The sequence below is a fragment of the Rhincodon typus genome, chromosome 7 (genome assembly GCF_021869965.1).
Source record: "Rhincodon typus isolate 14 chromosome 7, sRhiTyp1.1, whole genome shotgun sequence".
Lineage (NCBI taxonomy): Eukaryota > Metazoa > Chordata > Chondrichthyes > Orectolobiformes > Rhincodontidae > Rhincodon > Rhincodon typus.
In genome coordinates this window covers 83,471,879-83,491,287 of record NC_063338.1, presented here as the reverse complement: position 1 = coordinate 83,491,287, position 19,409 = coordinate 83,471,879, and the positions used below count along the sequence as shown (strand labels likewise).

Sequence of the window (19,409 nt, the reverse complement as noted above, 5' to 3'; positions counted from 1 at the left end):
ATCTCTCTGATCTTTCCACAAATGCAGCTGTCATTCCTCTCCATGTTCATAAGGGTTCTGTGAAGCCAATTTCATTGACTAAGAAATGTTTTATTTTTAGTTCAGAAAAACATCATAAAGGAATAAAGAGCTGTGATCTACCAATGGCACCAAAGTTGAAAAAGAAAAAGAGAATACTATTTAAATTAATAAGTGTTTAGAAGATGCTAAGGTTGGATTTTAGAAGTATGTAGTAGAAGATGAACCCGATGTAAGAAGTTCCCAACTTTGAGGTTCTCCAAAATGAACCTATTAACAGAATTAGATGCAAGGAGGTCAAAGAGCATGTTCTAGTATATTTGAAAGGCAGTGGGATGGGGGGAGAGAACAAGGGAACTTGAAGGGAAGGCTCTACAAGTCAGGCAACATTATTGGAGAGAAGCAGAGTTCATGTTTCAGGTCAGTCACCTTTTATCAGAACTCATCAGTTCCGATGAAAAGTCATCAAGCTGAAATATTTAAATTTGTTTCTCTCTCCACAAATGCTGTCTCGTATCCACAGCATTTCATTCTGTCAAAGCACTTTTGTGTTTACTTTGTGGTTGAAGTTGATAAAATATATGATGCAAGGGAATTTAAAATAGGTCTAGGACAGAAATGTGCTGGATTTGAAAAGAAAATTTCTTAAAAAATGGTAGTTATAACAATTGGTCTTTGTAGAAAAATTTGCAGCATCTATTAGTTTAAACCCTTTGGATATTAATAGAAACAGGTGAGGAAATTTCAGATATATTGGCTGTAATGTGCTCTTGATTCAGCAATCGTTTGGTTGTGTTGGAAACTTTAAGTCACCCCATTATTTAAAAAGTGAGAAACCAGAAGACTACAATTCTGCTGATTTAGTGTCACTTAGGATATTACTGATGTCTATAATCAGAAATGGAGTACCTGAAACCTTGGGCAAATATGAACTGTTTAAAGGCCAACATGAATTTGAAATGGGCAGGGCAAATTTGATAAATAATGATGAAGTTTATACCTTGAGAAAGGTGTAATATGCCCCTCTTGAATTGCTGTAATTTCTGCAGTCAGGGTGCTCCCATAATGTTTGTAAACTTTTGACCTAGTGATGGCATAGGAACACTGATATTTCCAAATTGAAATGCTGTGTGATATCCTCGCCTTTCTGTGTGGTGGAGAAAGCAGGGTTGCTGCTGAAGAATCTTTGAGTTGCTGCATTGTATCTTATTGGTAGAACACACTGTGTGTGCTATTGGTAACAAGATGATTTTTCATCTAGTTGCTGAGGTCTTGATCCTGTGAATTCACACTCTCGATGCTAATGAGGTTCTTGAGTGCGGGAATGGCATTCATCCAGTTTAATTGAGAGTATTTTGTAATAGTAATGTTTTGCAAGTCCTGTAGGAGCTTTGCGGTGTAAGAAAGTCTGTAGAATACTGTAAACTTCTAATTTGTTCTGATAATAGTATACCTGGAGTATTGCATATAATTATGGTCCCCTCACCAGAGAAGGGATGTAGTTACATTGGAGGCAGTTCAGAGGAGGTTCATTAGATTGATTCCAGAGATGAAGAGTTTGCCTAATGAAGAGAGATTGTGTGTGTTTAGGCCTATACTTTGGTATTTGGAAGAATGAGGGGAGATCTAGTTGAGGTATATAATGTTCAGGGGAATTGACAAAGTAGACATAGAGAGGGTGTTTCCTCTTCTGGGTAATCTAGAATGAGAAGTCATATAGACGTAGCAGATTTAAAACAGTTGGGTAGAAGTTACTACTTCCAAATGATTATGAATCTACCCCAGAAATAGATGTTTCATTGGCAATGGACTGAAGGTTTATGGAGAACTGGCAGGAAAGTGGACTTGAGATCAGCCATGATTGCATGAAATGGTAGAGCAAGCCCAAGGGGATAATTGCCTCATTGTGCTCCTAGTTCTTAATTTGTGTTTACAAGAACATAAGAATGTAATTTTCAAGTGTGATGATGTTTGACCAAGAAGCAGGAAAGTAAATTTATAATTTATTGAAAACCTCTGTGGTATCCATAATTGATTTTAAGAACGTTTGAAAAGGACATGAGTTTACATTAAATATAAAGGGATATATTACACCTTGAATAGGAGAAAATGTTCACCTGAGCTGGGTGACACTTTGACTTGAACACAGTACCAACTGGAAGTTGAGATGCAAGTGCTGGGTGGCCCAACAGAAAGCAGAGTTGCATGCTGACAAGCTGGAGATTGAAGGCCCAGATGCAGGCACAAAAAGAAGACAGACAGGGAGATAAAAAAGAGGAACACAATGCCCGAAGAAAAGAAACCTGTCACTTTCGGGAAGAAATCAATTTTTTTCTGTTTGCCTCCAACGGTTTTTGGCCCCTTTTCTGCCAATGTGAGAACTCGTTTAAAAAGGTCTGAAACCTGCAAAGTAAAGTGGGTAACATGGAAGTAATGAAAAACTGGGCAAATGGTTGAAAAGAAATACTGGGAAGCTGAGGGTGAGAAGATTTGTGAAAGTGCACTTCACTGATGATGGCCGTACTCGTGAAACTCTGAAGTGAATGCTATTGTCAGACAGAACTTCTGGTGCATCCTTTTACAAATAAAGAGAATGTAATGTTGAGCTATGTAGCTATGTTGTGCCATGCAAGTTGAAGGAGAATGCTTCTAGTTGTGCAAGAACCAGCTTTCTTGCATTGATTACTTAAGGTAAAATTTGCCTTTTTTTATTTGAAGTTACATTTGCCTATTAACGTCTTAATTTTCAATGATTCTAATTCGTGGTAGAGTAAAAGTTGCAAAAACTGTAATCCCATCTCTCTTTCATTGAGAGTCATTAGATAAATTTGGTTATTCCTGCTTTGAGTCTCCCCCTGCCCAACAGGGGCAGTAACATAGGGATATTGATGGTAAGGAGATAATATTAATGCGATTGTCGAGAGAAGATGGTTTATTGGTTTAACGATGGCCATTGTCTAGCACTTGTGTGAGGGCCACACAAGTCCAGTGCATAATGAAGCATTGTGAATGGAGCTGAGTATTGTGAAAGGACGAGTGCAGTAGTGTCACTTCTGAGCGATCAGTTACTAATGAAGCCACTGTAGGAAATGTCCTTTTTTCTTTCTTTCTAAAAAAAAAATCATGTTTTGTAAGCTCTATTCTGATATTAGTCTGTGTTGAATTGTTTTTAACATTATCTGATTTCTAGTTCCTCTGCAGACAATCAAGTTTTAGATTAATATACTCATTGAATCTCCTTGCAGGTGATGACATGATCATACTTTTTATAACAAAGCATCTTAGTTATCCAACTCAGCATAAATATTTTTAAGCAAAAAAATACTTTTGAATTTAAAAAGTAAAAAATACTTTGAATCCAAAATTGTGACAATGGTTGTTCAATCTGTGCACAATCGTGAATAGATATCTTAAACATTTATAATGAAGAATTATGACTAAATTATCACGGCAGTTTTGTAACCATTTTCAACTGGACACAGCAATCCTACTAAGTTGTACATTTTTGTACAAACTTGCTATTGGGTTTTAAGTTGGATCTACAGTTTGGAGACATGTTTTGATTTTAGTAAACTTTTTGCAAAGTGTATAAATTTTGATCAGTTGATTGGTAGTCTGATCTCATGACCATGAAAGATCCAGAAAGGATCAAATTTGCACAGATAGAAAATGAAAACAAATCAATTGTTCTTGGATTTCTCTAGTGGATTGAAGTGTAATGAAAGCTGAAGACCAGGAGCAAGTGGCAAACCTGCTCTTTGTGTACACAACATAGTAAGAGATGTGTGTGGGTGAAGCAAGATTATCAAGATAAATAGATTTTGTGTTTCCATTGATTGTACGTTAAATAGAATTAGCTCTAAATGTGATGAGTAACTAACTTTAAATATAGTTAGGAAATTCCTGATCTGAGCAAAAGAAAACTGGTCAAATTGTGGTTAACGGGATTTGCCTGTATGACAGCTGGTGTTTAAAAACACACTCCACATGGCAAATGCTCACGAGGCAGGGTGCGGAGGATCTGGAGGCCTGTAATGTGCTACTACTGCAGATGCTACTTCAGGGTAATTTGTATGATTATTTTTGTCTTGAATGTGTGTACTTTGTTAAAATCCACATTTTTCTTATTTCTTTGAAAATGTGCCCTTCTGGTAAAAGCCTCAAATATTAAATGTTTCTTCATCAGTTGCCTTGAACTTTAACAAACTTATTGATTCACTGTATTGCTGTATTTGGAATAGGATTACTCAGCATTGTGCATACTGACAAGCAACACAGTGTTGTAAGTCTGGGGTGATGATTTGAAGGACTGCTCCCCAATTTCACCAGTGAAAGAGTTCTGTTATTTCGGTCAAGGATATTTTTGTAATTTTGTAGGGTTCTTTTTTTAACAGAACTTAAATGAGAAATTACAGTTGACAAACACAAGATCATTTTCACTTTATGCAAAAAGGGAGCATTGTTCCAGAGTGAATTAAACAGTAAGCTGGGGCAATTTGAACAAGGGAAGCTAAAAGTTATGAATCTGCCTTCAGTGTGAATGCAAACTAAATCAGATGTCCAGAAAATAGCCATTGGTAACCTGTCTTCAGTTTCTTACTCAACAGATGCTTTGAATCAAAAATGCTTTGTGTAGTGATTATGCTTTTCCAAAGCAATACACTTGAAACTGATGACAAAATGGCACTGGGGTGTTGTATGTAGACTAAATGATGTGGGCCATTTGTTTCCTAGTATGTATAAATTAAGAAACCTTTTAAATACCCAATTTAAACTCTTGGGATTGCCTTACGTCAGTCAAAAAATCAAAATTAATAATCATCTGGTTTCTATGAGTCTGCCAATTTTATAGTGACCTTTGTGCAAGATTGTAAATGAATCAGTTTATTTAACTGATCCTAATCAAAAATTTTATTTTCCTCCTGTTTACTTGCTACTGTAATTTAAATTTGCTGTCACCACACTGTAGGAATGTGAATGTGGCACATTTAAAAATTTTAATCATTGTTTGGAATGGTTTTAAAATTGATTGGTTTCAGATATTGCTTAATTTGGTGGAAATATTTTCTCCCAGAGAGTTCAATGTTGGTTGATTTAAAGATGCCACATGTGGAAAATAGTTCCTTCAAGTTATCCTGCTAGTGCATTCTAATGTAGTGACTCAAATTGAGATTTTAGTTTTTCACATATGTTTAGGTTTAGCGTGTTTATGTAGTAGACTTATCCTGTCCTACTTGTAAGCTAGTAAGTGGCTTCAGTTTAAAGTAAGGGTTCATTGTTTTAATCAAAGTTAAATGGCTTCCCATAAAATTCATACCTGACTTCACTTCTGTCCCACCACAGTGGTACCTGCTAGGTAGAATTTGTTGTTACCTTGGCTCAAAAATGTTTGTGTAATTACAAGGTCAACTCTAATCTGGTGTAAATAAGGTTTCCATTTCTAACATGATGTAGTCTGTTGGGGTCAGATTTTTCACAACAGAGATTTCAAAACCCTTTGCATCGCGTTTACATCTGAGTTTAACTCCCCATATTCTCACACCTCTGTTCCAAGATGCAATATTTCATAATTACCGAAAACATTGCATTGTGTGACATAATCGGTTTCAAAAAGTGGGGCAAAAGGTTCAACTGAAACTAGATAGAATAGATAGATGGAACATTACAGCGCAGTACAGGTCCTTCGGCCCTCGATGTTGTGCCGACCTGTGAAACCAATCTGAAGCCCATCTAACCTACACTATTCCATTATCATCCATATGTTTATCCAATGACCATTTAAATGCCCTTAAAGTTGGCGAGTCTACTACTTTTGCAGGCAGGGCATTCCACGCCCTTACTACTCTCTGAGTAAAGAACCTACCTCTGACATCTATCCTATATCTATCACCCCTCAATTTAAAGCTACGTCCCCTCGTGCTAGCCATCACCATCCGAGGAAAAAGGCTCCCACTGTCCACCCTATCTAATCCTCTGATCATCTTGTTTGTCTCTATTAAGTCACCTCTTAACCTTCTCTCTAACGAAAACAGCCTCAAGTCCCTCAGCCTTTCCTCATAAGACCTTCCTTTCATACCAGGCAACATCCTGGTAAATCTCCTCTGCACCCTTTCCAGTGTTTCCACATCCTTCCTACAATGCGGCGACCAGAACTGTACGCAATACTCCAAGTGCGGCCGCACCAGAGTTTTGTACAGCTGCAACATGACCTCATGGCTCCGAAACTCAATCCCTCTACCAATAAAACCTAACACACCGTATGCCTTCTTAACAACGCTATCAACCTGGGTGGCAACTTTCAGTGATCTATGCACATGGACACCAAGATCTCTCTGCTCATCCACACTACCAAGAATCTTACCATTAGCCCAGTACTCTGTATTCCTGAAACTACTCATCACAACTTAGATGATTTTACGTAGATCTGCTCTTCAGCTTTTTGGCTAAATTGCCCTTCGGCTTTGAAAGTAGCTCATATCTCTCGAGACATCAGCTCCTTGTTCTGATTGCTAGCAGTTACTGCCTTCTCAAGTTTTAAAGCTAATTTTATGCCTGCTTTCTGCCTCACGGTTCTGCATGGATCACTGTAGATGTTTTCCTTAAGCTACAAGCTAGGTTAATCTTCCAGTCGCTTTTCTCATTCAATCTATCCTGCCATAATCTGTGATGAACAATAAACTTTATGTTTCTCTACTTAAAGTGCAGGCCCACCTAAGAATCCATTAAGATGCAGTCTACATCAAAGAGAACTTCAACTTCCTACTTCCTGAATAAACCCACAGTTCAGTTAGACAAAAGAACTCCAATACACATGCACATCCCAGTTTTGTGACAAAAAGGCAAGTTTTGACAAAGTTTGAACAGAACTACAATTTTATCTTCCATGCAACTTGTTCCTGTAACCACATGAAGAATTAATCTATATTTCTAATGAATGCAATACCTTTTCCAAATTCCTCGGACCCATGAAGGAGCTCCCCACATTTGCAAAGTTGCTTTCACTTTTCTCGAAATGATGATGGACACACTGTCTCTACTGGGAGGTCTGGAGGTGGTTGAGGCCCTCTATTTTCTAAGTCTGACCTTATTAAATAGGCATGTAGACCGTGGGAAGGTGAGTGTAATTAAATTTTAAGAGTCATACAGCATAGAAACAGACCCTTTTGTCCAACTAGTCCATGTTGACCATGTTCCCTGGTCCATGTTTCCATGTTCCTTAGTCCCATCTGCCCGCGATTGGCCCATATCCCTCCAAACCTTTCCTATTCATGTACTTATCCCAATGTCTTTTAAATGTTGTAACTGCACCTGCCTCCACCGCTTCCCCTGGTAATTCATTCCACACACTGACCACTCTTGTGTTTTTTTAAAAAAAGTTGCCCCTCATCTCCTTGTTAAATCTTTCTCCTTTCACCTTAAAAACATTCCCCCTAGTTTTGAACTCCCTCACCTTAATGAAAAAACCTTATCTATTCTCCTCATGATTTTATAAACCGCTTATAAGGTCACCTTCCAACCTTCTATGCTGAAAAAAGTTCCAGCCTATTTTGATTACTCAAACCCTCCATTCCTGGCAGCATCCTGGAAAATCTTCTCTGAACTCTCTTCAAAGAACAAAGAAAATTACAGCACAGGAACAGGCCCTTCGGCCCTCCAAGCCTGCGCCGATCCAGATCCTCTATCTAAACCTGTTGCCTATTTTCCAAGGATCTGTATCCCTCTGCTCCCTGCCCATTCATGTATCTGTCTAGATACATCTTAAATGATGCTATCGTGCCCGCCTCTACCACTCCGTTGGCAACGCGTTCCAGGCACCCACCACCCTCTGCGTAAAGAACTTTCCACACATATCTCCCTTAAACTTTTCCCCTTTCACCTTGAAATTTTGACCCCTAGTAATTGAGTCCCCCACTCTGGGGGGGGAAAAAGCTTCTTGCTATCCAACCTGTCTATACCTCATGATTTTGTAGACCTCAATCAGGTCCCCCCTCAACCTCCGTCTTTCTAATGTAAATAATCCCAATCTACTCAACCTCTCTTCATAGCTAGCACCCTCCATACCAGGCAACATCCTGGTGAACCTCCTCTGCACCCTTTCCAAAGCATGCACATCCTTTTGGTAATGTGGCGACCAGAACTGTACGCAGTATTCCAAATGTGGTCGAACCAAAGTCCTATACAACTGTAACATGACCTGCCAACTCTTGTACTCAATACCCTGTCCGATGAATAAAAGCATGCCGTATGCCTCTTGACCACTCTATCGACCTACGTTGCCACCTTCAGGGTACAATGGACCTGAACACCCAGATCTCTCTGTGCATCAATTTTCCCCAGGGCTTTTCCATTTACCATATAGTTCGTTCTTGAATTGGATCTTCCAAAATGCATCACCTCGCATTTGCCTGGATTGAACTCCATCTGCCATTTTTCCGCCCAACTCTCCAATCTATCTATATTTTGCTTCATTCTCCGACAGTCCCCTTCACTGTCTGCTACTCCACCAATCTTAGTGTCATCTGCAAACTTGCTAATCAGACCATCTAAAACTTCCTCCAGATCATTTATGTATATTACAAACAACAGTGGTCCCAACACAGATCCCTGTGGAACACCATTGGTCTCAGTTCTCCATTTTGAGAAACTCCCTTCCACTACAACTCTGTCTCCTGTTGCCCAGCCAGTTTAGTAATATCCTTCCAATAACAGGGTGACCAGAATTGCGCACAGTATTCCAGAAGAAGCATCACCAATGTACTGTACAACCTCAACATGATGTCCCAACTCCTATACTCAAAGGTCTGAACATTGTAGGCACATGTGCTAAATGCAGCCTTAACGACCCTGTCCACCTGTGACGCAAATTTCAGAAAATGATGTACCTGAACCCCTAGGTCTCTCTATTCTACAGCACTATCCAGGATACATTTTGAATTGCTTTTGCCTCAGCATTTCTTATTGGTTTCTTTGAGGTTTCTATTTAATCTATATTTAACACGTTAACTTACAACCTAAAAGAGATAGCCCTAACGCTAACAATTATATTCTAAAATATGAATTGTGAACTGTTTTCACAAATTTTACAGAAGCAAAACAATACAAGTAATTCATTATATAAATTGATTGCTGAGATTAGTCACAATTCTGTTATGCCACATGAATTTCAAGATGATTGAAGGCAAACTAGGTGAACTTTGACTGTTTAGCATTTTGCAATTCCTGTGTGCAGATATTTATAAAACTGTACAGAACAAAACAATCAAGATTTAAATATTTTGAAATCATATTTCTCACAGTTCAGCAATCTACAAGATTGATGCAGACGTGCAAATATGTATGTATGTGGGTATGGTGGTATTTTTCTGCTGGCACATAAAGTTTTGCTGTCAACTTGCAGAACTGTTTTGAAAAACTATAGCTTGTTATGCTGGAGACCATCTTTAGTTCAAGAGGACTCTAGATGTGTCAGAGTAGAAATAACAAATCCATCTGTATCCTCAATATTTCAACATCTGTCAACATTCCGAATCATTCTTTATTTGGGAATCTACAAACAAACAGGCTCCTTAATTAACGTTCCAAGAACATCTTTGAAGAATTTTGACATTGGTATGTAAATTTTTACATCAACATGACTTCTCAAAAACCTGAGGCACTAACCCAATGTATCTCAATTGAATAAAAACAGAAGTTGCTGGAAAAGCTTAGCAGGTCTGGCAGCATCTGTGAGGAAAAATCATAGTTAACGTTTTTGGGTCCAGTGACCCTTCCTCAAAACCATTCCTGATTTACAGCATCTGCAGTTCTTTTGGTTTTTATCTCATTGGAATTTTGATTATACCAATGCACCATATTTGCCTGATCTGGACCTCTGGTTCAGAGGCAACGACACAAGCATCATGAGCTTCCCAGAATGTCTTTTATATTGCTATCCATTCCCCCTCTTTAAAAGCAAAAAATTAATTAATTAGCAATCTGACTAGGACTGTTTTAAACTCCAAATATATTGGGCTAGTAAAACTTTTTTTCTTGAAGCAAAGCCCAAAATGGATTATGTGATGAGATCCCATGTTTAATTTTACTTGTGGTATACAGCATAATAGGGTATATGGAGGTAGGGATGGCTCTGTGTTTGCACCTTCTTTTGGTATGTCAGTTCCTTATTTGCAGTTTCTTCAGCAAAAGAAGTAACGTTGGATAAATCCTGTTTCCAACTTTAATGTTTTACATTGTCTTTCAGTTGTTATTGCTAAAGGAAGTGATATGTTTCTGTGATTCAGAGATAGTGGGAACTGCGATGTTTCTGTCATGTTCTTTAAGAGCTGTAGTATTTGTTGACTGGTGTAAAGGAAGATTTCTTTAATCCGATTTTTGCTCAACATCCAAGTTGAATGTATTTTTGCATAAAGTAATAAATCTAGTGATTTAAGATTAGGACTAATGTAAATGCTCTAAGGGAACCAGTCTGACCATATGCTACAACAGGATTGTTTTTGTAATTGGTTCACTGTCTAGAAAGTACCTTTTCTTGAAAATCATGATCACGTGGTTATCTCATAATTGTGGTTGAGGAGAATCTTGCACTAAGGAAGTACTTCATTTCAATATAGATAACCATTTCCTTGATTGACCACTTGAGTTCTGTGAACACTCAAAGGTGGAAATATTTCATTTTTGAGTTATTTTATTCAGAAGCATATTGAATGTATTTTTTCTATAGTTATAAAAGTCATTTGGATAGTGATGTGAACGCTGCCTCAGATTCACATTGCTGATGGAAAATTTGTAGGACGTTTTTAGTGTTTCTGTCTGGAGGAATATAAACCAAAATGGGGTGACTGGATTCAGATTGCATTAATTATAAAATTTCTTGGATGGTTGGAAAAATCAGAATTAGAATTGTGCCTGTGTAACTGACTAAATTGAGTTGTTTACCAAGTACTCATCCTTTCCATCCTAAAGGTAAAGACATCAGAGTATAATTGAGGCCAGTTCATGATATAACATCTGTCTCAAAGCTGTCTGCACTTCAGTGTATTAATTATGAAATTTGGGTTTGTTTACTAGTTACAGTATCTGGAGGGAAAAATTCCCATGTTCTATTTCAACAGGGAATTTGACATACACTGAGGGGAAATTCATTTCAGATCACTGACTCAGGTTGGAATTTGCATTCAAGTAAATTGGAATCAAGCATCTTTTAAATCCAGTTTTAACAACTGTGTTTCACCCCGTTGAATTGCGTGTGAATTTGATATCAAGAAACACAAACTGCACGAATAGCCCTTGTGCTGCTCTTTTTCCTGGATCTCTCAAATAAACTCATTGGCATCGCAGTTGTTTGGTGAGCTAGGGTTTGAATGCTAGCTGTTTAATATTTTTTGAATAAAAAAGTTACTTGCATGATTGAGGATTTTGAGTGTGATGGATGATAAATCAGTGTCTTAGTAATGCAAACAGGTCTCAATAATTATTTGTTTCCATTTTTAAGTTTTAATTTAAATTACTGTATTCAGTAAAGAATCTCCTGTGGGTAGGTGTGTTCTTTGAAAGGCTGGCAAGTACAAGAATTATTTCATTGAAAAGTACACGAATTTTAAGGACTTAACTGAATAGAAACTGATATTGTTTCCCTTGGCTGGAGAATACAGAGCAGGGTTGCAGTCTTAGGATCAAAAACAGAAATTACTGAGTTCTGAAGAGGGTTCACTGGACCTTGAAGGTTAACTGTTTCTCTCCACTGATGCTGCCAGACAATTCTCTTTTTGTTTCAGATTTCTAGCATCCGCAGTTCTTTGTTGTAGTGTAGTGTTGGGATTACAGGTTGGTTATTTCAGACAGAAATTAGAAATTTCTTAAATCAGAAGTTTGTGAATTTCTAGAATCTTTTATCCCAATAGGTGTTGGATATACCACTGAACTATTTTCAAGGTGAAGGTAAACATATTTTTGGATCTCAGGGAATCTAGGCTTATGTCAAGGAAATGCAAAAGTGGAGTTGAGGCAGAACATCAGCTCTAATTGTCTTGAATTGTGAGCAAGTTCAAAGTGTTCCACAGTCTCCTCAATTCCTCATGTTCTAAACTACCTGTTACAAGATATATGATGGGTTTGTGATAGCAAGGTAAGAATAGTTACTACAAAAATAATCCATCTATCAGGAAGAGAGAATTTGTTTCCAAATTTGTTGCATCTTTAGGTGCAAAAGCACAAGTGTGCTTACTTTGAATAGACTGGGAACCTCCAGAATCCCAGAAAAGTGTTGAGAATGTTGGGTCAAAAGCAATTATACTTTAAACTGCTGAAAGTATTGGGCTCTCAAGGATGGTTAATCTGCATTTATATGTGTATGCAATGTTCATTTGATTTGTGCTGCAATGCAAATGGGCTTTGAGAGGGAAAGGGTTTCCAAGATGTCCCTGAAAACTCTCCGATACTATTAGTCAATGTCTAGTAAAGGGAGAGGAACTGAGGCAGCAAGATACTGATGTACCATGCAAAAAATGGGTAGGAACTCTAGCTTGGATTGAAAAGAACTGTGACTGAAAACATTCATGAAGAGTTAAATAGTGCTAGAGGATTGACCTGGCTTGTGCTTGGGGCAGAATCTCCGATGAGGAAAAGCCATCACTGTAAATACAGGTCTGAGGTTAAAAATTCCTAAGTGGAAAAATTGAAAGAAGTAAAGTCCTCGAAAGTGAAGAATCTCTTTGAACTGGTTCTGGGAAAATTGCATGTCCACTTAGGATAGTGGAAAGGATATCTGAGATCTGTTTTTCGTTGTACTAAAACAAAAACAGGTTCTGTTTTGTGTTTGAAGTATAAGTTGCCTATGAAGGTAGGTTTTAATCAGTTTTTAGTCTTTTATTGGAATAAAATTCTTAGCTTAACATTTGGGCATCCTTTCATCAACTAATTGTAAGTGTGGTTTTCATTTTTAGAAGTTATCGGTCTCCATGGAGGTTGTAACAATGTCTAAGTCTGTCAGTGCAAAAGGCTGGCCATCCATATCTGGTACTTCAGAATAAACTTAACTTTCTAGTTCCTTTTTACCCTTCTTACTAGTTTATCTTCCAATTTATTGACAGCCATCTAAACTTCTTCTACTCCTATTTGGAGAATACTCTGTCACATTCCTTTCATTGTGTCACCTATTACAGGCACTTGGGTTTCTTTTGTGACTACTGCTGTAAGACCACTCATATGGTTAAAATACTTTCTCCAGTACTAGTAATTTTCTGACACAAGTCACTCTTGAACCCACTATAACTCTCATTTATGCTTTCTGTCTTTCCGTTCTTACTTCAGTCTACCAGTCCGCTACTTTGTCATCATCCTGAACGTTTATTCAGTATTTAAACTCATCCCCAGGTTCGTGTTTAGTATCTGAATGATCTCAAAACGCTACAACCATTGAATTCTGTATCATTTAGGTCATCAGTGGAATGTCCCATCCATGCCCTCAAGGCTGCTGGAAATGAATTCTACCCCAGGAATTTTACAAGATAGCAGACATCTGTTTCAAAGATTCAGACCCTGGTCTGCCCAGAGCACTGTCCAAATATGGCACCTTAGTGCAATCAATTGATGGAAAAGAAAGCACATAACCAGGAGTCTCCAAATTGAATTTCTGCGATCTTCTATCCACCCAATTAAAGTCCATGATGTATTCCTCTGTTACTATTAGCCTTCCAAATCTATTGAAGTTTTTTTGCCTAGATTTGGAAAGATATTACTATTCCTTCAGGGTCGCTGGATCAAAATCTTGGAACTCCCTCCTTTTCAACTTTGTGGGTTTACCTGCAACAAGGAGACTGCACTGATTCAAAGTGGCAACTCATTGTTACCTTCTTGGGAACAACTAGGGATGGACAATAAGTCCTGGCCCAGCCAGTGATGCCAAGTCTCATGAGTGAATTTTAAATGTGGCTCCCAGGCATTGAGAAGGCAATGTGTTTGGTAAATTTCATTCATAGAACCAAATGGAAGAACCAAATGTTCCTCAGTATCCAGCTAATAGACATAGCCTTCAATCTTTGATTATGCTTTTACATTGGTTAGAAAGCAGCAACGATGAGATAGTATCTTCTTTTCTCTTTGATAGGGACATATTTCTTGTCCACGTTTCAGATTTTGAACATGTCAGCAGGTAATGTACAATTTATTCCCAATTGACTAAATGACAATTTACACTTGGGTGAGCCAGTTTTCATGATGCTTCTCAGCTTGTAAACTTCTAATTATAAAAACAATCTTAGTTTCCAACTTCCACCTCTCAGGCAACCATTATCTGCTGTCATGGTAAATTCTTACAACCAGTTGGAGAAGAAAGAGCTCAAAAGTCAATCTTGACTGAGCTTCAGATTTAGTCACTGTGGGACATTACAAATACATCGGTCTTAACTGTACAACAAACACTAAGCCCATGCCACTTCCCTTATCCCTCTTCTGTGCAAAAAGCAAATATAGGTTTTATTGGCTAAGTTTGTCCCACTGAGGCAAGGAAAGGATGGTAAGGTGAAGGAACCTTGGATGTCAAGACATGTGGAACATCTAGTCAAGAGGAAGAAGGAAGCTTACTTAAGGTTGAGGAAGCAAGGATCGGACAGGGCTCTAGAGGCCTACAAGGTAGCCAGGAAGGAACTGAAGAATGGACTTAGGAGAGCTAGAAGGGGGCATGAGAAAACCTTGGTGGGTAGGATCAAGGAAAACCCCAAGGCATTCAATGTCATGTGAAGAACAAGAGGGTAGGGCCAGTTAGGGATAGTGGAGGGAACTTGTCCATGGAGTCCAAGGAGGTGGGGGTGACCCTTAATGAATACTTTGCTTCAGTATTCACCAGTGAGAGGGACCTTGACGTTTGTGAGGACAGTATGAAACAGGCAGATATGCTCGAACAGGTTGATGTTAGGAAGGATGATGTGCTAGAAATTTTGAAAAACATGAGGATAGATAAGTCCCTTGGGCCAGACTGGATATACCCAAGGTTACTACGGGAAGCGAGGGAAGAGATTGCTGCCCTTTTGGTAGTGATCTTTGCGTCCTCACTGTCCACCGGAGTAGTACCAGAAGATTGGAGGGTGGCAAATGTCATTCCCTTGTTCAGAAAATGAAATAGGGATAATCCTGGAAATTACAGACCAGTCAGTCTTACTTATATGGTGGGCAAATTATTGGAGAGGATTGTGGCATATAGTATTTGATTATTTGGAAAAGCACAGTTTGATTAGAAATAGTCAGCATGGTTTTGTGAGGGGCAGGTCATGCCTCACAAGCCTTATTGAATTCTTTGAGGATGTGGCAAAACACATTGAAGGTGGAGCAGTGGATGTGGTGTATATGGATTTTAACAAGGCATTTGATAAGGTTCCCCATGATAGGCTCATTCAGAAAGTAAGGAAGCATGGGATTCAGGGAAATTTGGCTATCTGGATACAAAACTGGCTGTCCAATAGAAGACAGGGTGGTAGTAGATGGAAAGTATTCAGCCTGGAGCTCGGTGACCAGTGGTGTTCCGCAGGCACCTGTTCTGGGACCTCTGCTCTTTGTGATCTTTATAAATGACTTGGATGAGGAAGTGGAAGGGTGGGTTAGTAAGTTTGCTGATGACATGAAGGCTGGTGGAGTTGCAGACAGTGTGGAGGGCTGTTGTAGGTTGCAATGGGACATTGACAGGATGCAGAGCTGGGCAAAAAAGTGGCAGATGGAATTCAACCTGGAAAAGTGTGAAGTGATTCATTTTGGAAGGTTGAATTTGAATGCAGAATACAGGGTTAATGGCAGGATTCTTAGTAGTGTAGAGGAACAGAGGGATCTGGGGGTCCACGTCCATAGATCCCTCAAAGTTGCTACCCTAGTTGATAGGGTTGTAAAGAAGGAGTGTGGGTGTGTTGGCTTTCATTGGCAGGGGAATTGAGTTTGAGCCGTGAGGTTATGCTGCAGCTCTATAAAACCCTGGTTAGACCACACTTGGAATATTGTGTTCAGTTCTGGTCACCTCATTGTAGGAAAGATGTGGAAGCTTTAGACAGGATGCTGCCTGGATTGGAGGGCAGGTCTTATGAGGAAAGGTTGAGGGAGCTGGGCTTTTTTCATTGGAGCGAAGAAGGATGAGAGGCGACTTGATGGAGGTTTACAAGATAATGGGAGGCACAGATAGAGTGGATAGTCAGAGACTTTTTCCCAGGGCGGAAATGTCTATTACAAGGGGGCACAATTTTAAGGTGATTGGAGGAAGGTATAGGGGAGATGGCAGAAGTGGGTTCTTCACACGGAGAGGTGGGTGCGTGGAATGCGCTGCCGGCAGTGGTAGTAGAGTCAGATACTTCGGAGACTTTTAAGCGACTCTTGGATTGGCATATGGAGGATACTAAAATGTAGGGTATGCAGAGTAGATTGATCTTAGTAGGATAATAGGTCGGCACAACATTGTAGGCCGAAGGGCCTGTATGGCACTGTACTGTTTTGTGTTCTATGTTCAAACTAAAATAATTAATTTGGTTAACTAGACTTCATCCGTGCTATCCACAGATTTGCTATCTGCAGATCCATGTACTCGCAAGGCCGACCCAGGACCCCTTTTTTTAAAACTCTGACTTGTCTGGTCTGATCATGCAGTCCTATGCAGTACGTAGGAGATTTGCTTAGGAGCGGTTTTCGTTATCCGAGTGGAGTCTGTGTCCTAATTCCCCATGGATATTGAGGATGGGTTGTAATTAACTGCTCCTGGAATGTACACAAATAACAAAAGCACAATTCTAAATTGAAAAATTATCCAAGTAAAATAGCGCTCCAAAGAGTGATAATGCACTGCATCCCTTGCTGCAGCCCACTAGTCACATAAGGCTCCAAGCATACAGGCAAATGATGTTTGCTCCCTTTCCGAGGGCACTTCAGTGCTCTGGCTCTGCTGGTTTTAACTCAGTGCCAATTTCTTGCCTTTTCCCTGTAACACTATGCATTGTTTCTGTTTAAATAATCATCCAGTAGCCTCTTGAATGCCTCCAATTGAAGCTGTCGGCAGTGCATTCGAAACTCTTAACTAATAGCTGTGAGGGAAGTTTTTTCTTGCTTCATATTTACTTCATTTGCAAAACACTTTTAAAACTGCATTCTGGTGCTCAGTCTGTTTACAAGCAGGAACAGTTCCTCCCCATTTACGCTGTCTGGATCCATCGTGATTTTCAATCTGTCTCCAAGGAAACAACCCCAACTTCTCCAAACTTTCCTTAATTCAAGTGTCTCATCCCTGGATGCATTCTTATGAATCTTCTGCACTTTGTCCAGTGGGGTCCTGTCCTTCCTTAATGGGGCACCACAACTGTGCATGATACTGAGGTCTAATCAGTGTCTTATGTTCTTCATAATCTCCCTCCTCTTGTACTTTATACTTTTCACTTATTTATCCGAGAATACTGTGTGCTTTATTTAGGGCTCTTTCTTTTTGTCTCACGCTTTAAATGACATCAGCACATATACATCCAGGACTCCATTGCGCGTGCTTACGGGCACTTTGACCAGATTATGTATTAAAACTCTCGACCAAAGCAGTCCTATCAGTGAGGCAGACAAAGGAACACAAAATTCAGTTTATTGTTCACTTTATTAACAAAATATTTCTAATTAAAACATTCTGAACATTTCCCAAATTTCCACAATATTTACTCTAGCTAGCTGTCTCCATCTGAGAGGATATTACCAGTGATGATCCACGTTTGAGCTGGGCCGTTGGCATCTCCTTCCTCTCCAGTGCAGGGCTGGCTCTCTTCGAAATTGGGTCCCACAGGCCAGGGCGGATCTTCTCCTGGGTTGTTTTGGGTTGCCACACACTGTTGCCGTGAGTCTTTCCTGATGGTCTGGTTTCCAGGTGTGTGTCTTTTTGTCTCTCCTCATACCAGACTTCCAAAATGTCCGATGACCTTTGGCCAATGGAGTCATGCAGTGGGTTCAGATCATCCAGTGGAGTCACGCTAATGCCCTTCACTTGCCATGCTGGGAGTTGTAAAATGCACATTCAGGCAGTCAAGATGCCAGAATACCTGCTTGACCTGTCTCCAAAACACGACTCTTGGGCTGATTGTAGCTGGCTCCCCTTGAAACTTTGTAACCGTTTTGATTTTGGTCCCCACTGTTCTCTGCAGCTTAATGCTGCTGGTTGCTGTTTAATTTAATTTGGCCAATTTATCTGTCAGGCCTGGTATCTCTGTGATAGTAGGAACTGCAGATGCTGGAGAATCCGAGACAACAAGGTGCAGAGCTGGATGAACACAGCAGGCCAAGCAGCATCATAGGAGCAAAAAGGCTGACATTTCGGGCCTAGACCCTTCAGAAAATTTTCAATCTCCACCCTCACTTCCTTCTTGGATGCATCTCATCCAGATCCAGCATCTTATCAACTTTTAAGTACTGACAGCTTATCAATTTTAAACCATTCTAGTGACTGAGTTTTCTCCTTAGTAGCCTGGGTGCAGTATCTGCCTTGGTGGTAATGAGAATTGCGACATACTCATGTTTTTAGAAGACTTTGGGAATTCCTTTTCCGTTAGTCTGTCTTTCCTTCTTCCTCTTTGCTTCTCGTACTTGTGTTTTTGACTCCCTTCTGAACCTCCGTATTCAGCTTGGTTCTGAATATACCTAATCACTGTTACAAGCACACATTTTCTTCTTTAACTTAATTTGTCTCCTTTGTCAATAAGGAAGCTCTGGAGTTGTTTGAGTTCTATGTTTCACCTTTAAGGGAGTAGACCTTGACTGCCTGAACTGTCTGCTGTTTGAAGGCCACCCATTATTTTTTGCTATTGTTTTTTCATCAAACTTTCATATTAGTATTAGAATTAGGTTTTATTGTCGCGTGTAGTGAAGTGCAGGGATAAAGGGGTCATCTTAGATAAAAGGTACCTATGTACAAAAGCTTGGGTAAAATGTAGAAAAATAAACAAATAAGTTAAAAGTTCAACATGTCAGTATAAAGTAGTCTGTAAGAAATAGTTAATTTCCAAATTACAGTCCTCCTTCAGGCATGGGCCTGCACCCGCTCCACGCTGGGCTTTCCCAAGAGGGCTTGATCACTCCCTCACGCTGGGCTCGATCTCTTGATTCCCACGCCTCTGCGCTGCTGTCTCGCCGCCAGCTGCCATCTGGGCTCACCAGCCTTGCCACAGGCCATCAGACCCCTGCTGTGGTGTCTCTGGGCCCCCCAGGCACTTTCATGACGCTGCTGACTGCCAGAGTTCTGCCCAAAGACAGAACTCGCCTTGTGGCTGACTGCCAAAGACCCATTCTGGGTCCTCAGTTGCCGGCAGTGCTGCAGCTCCCTCCAAACTGGTCTATCCAGCCCAGCTTTGTTCTTACCCCCATATAAGTTTGTCTGCCTGTTGTTATTCTTACTCTGG

The 19,409-nt window shown here is 39.7% G+C and overlaps 1 protein-coding gene across 4 annotated transcripts in view; it reads left to right on the top strand.

The window, feature by feature from the left end:
* Window positions 1-19,409, top strand: part of ptpn4a (protein tyrosine phosphatase non-receptor type 4a) — a 276,928-nt gene that overhangs the window by 42,630 nt on the left and 214,889 nt on the right. The window lies entirely within an intron of this gene.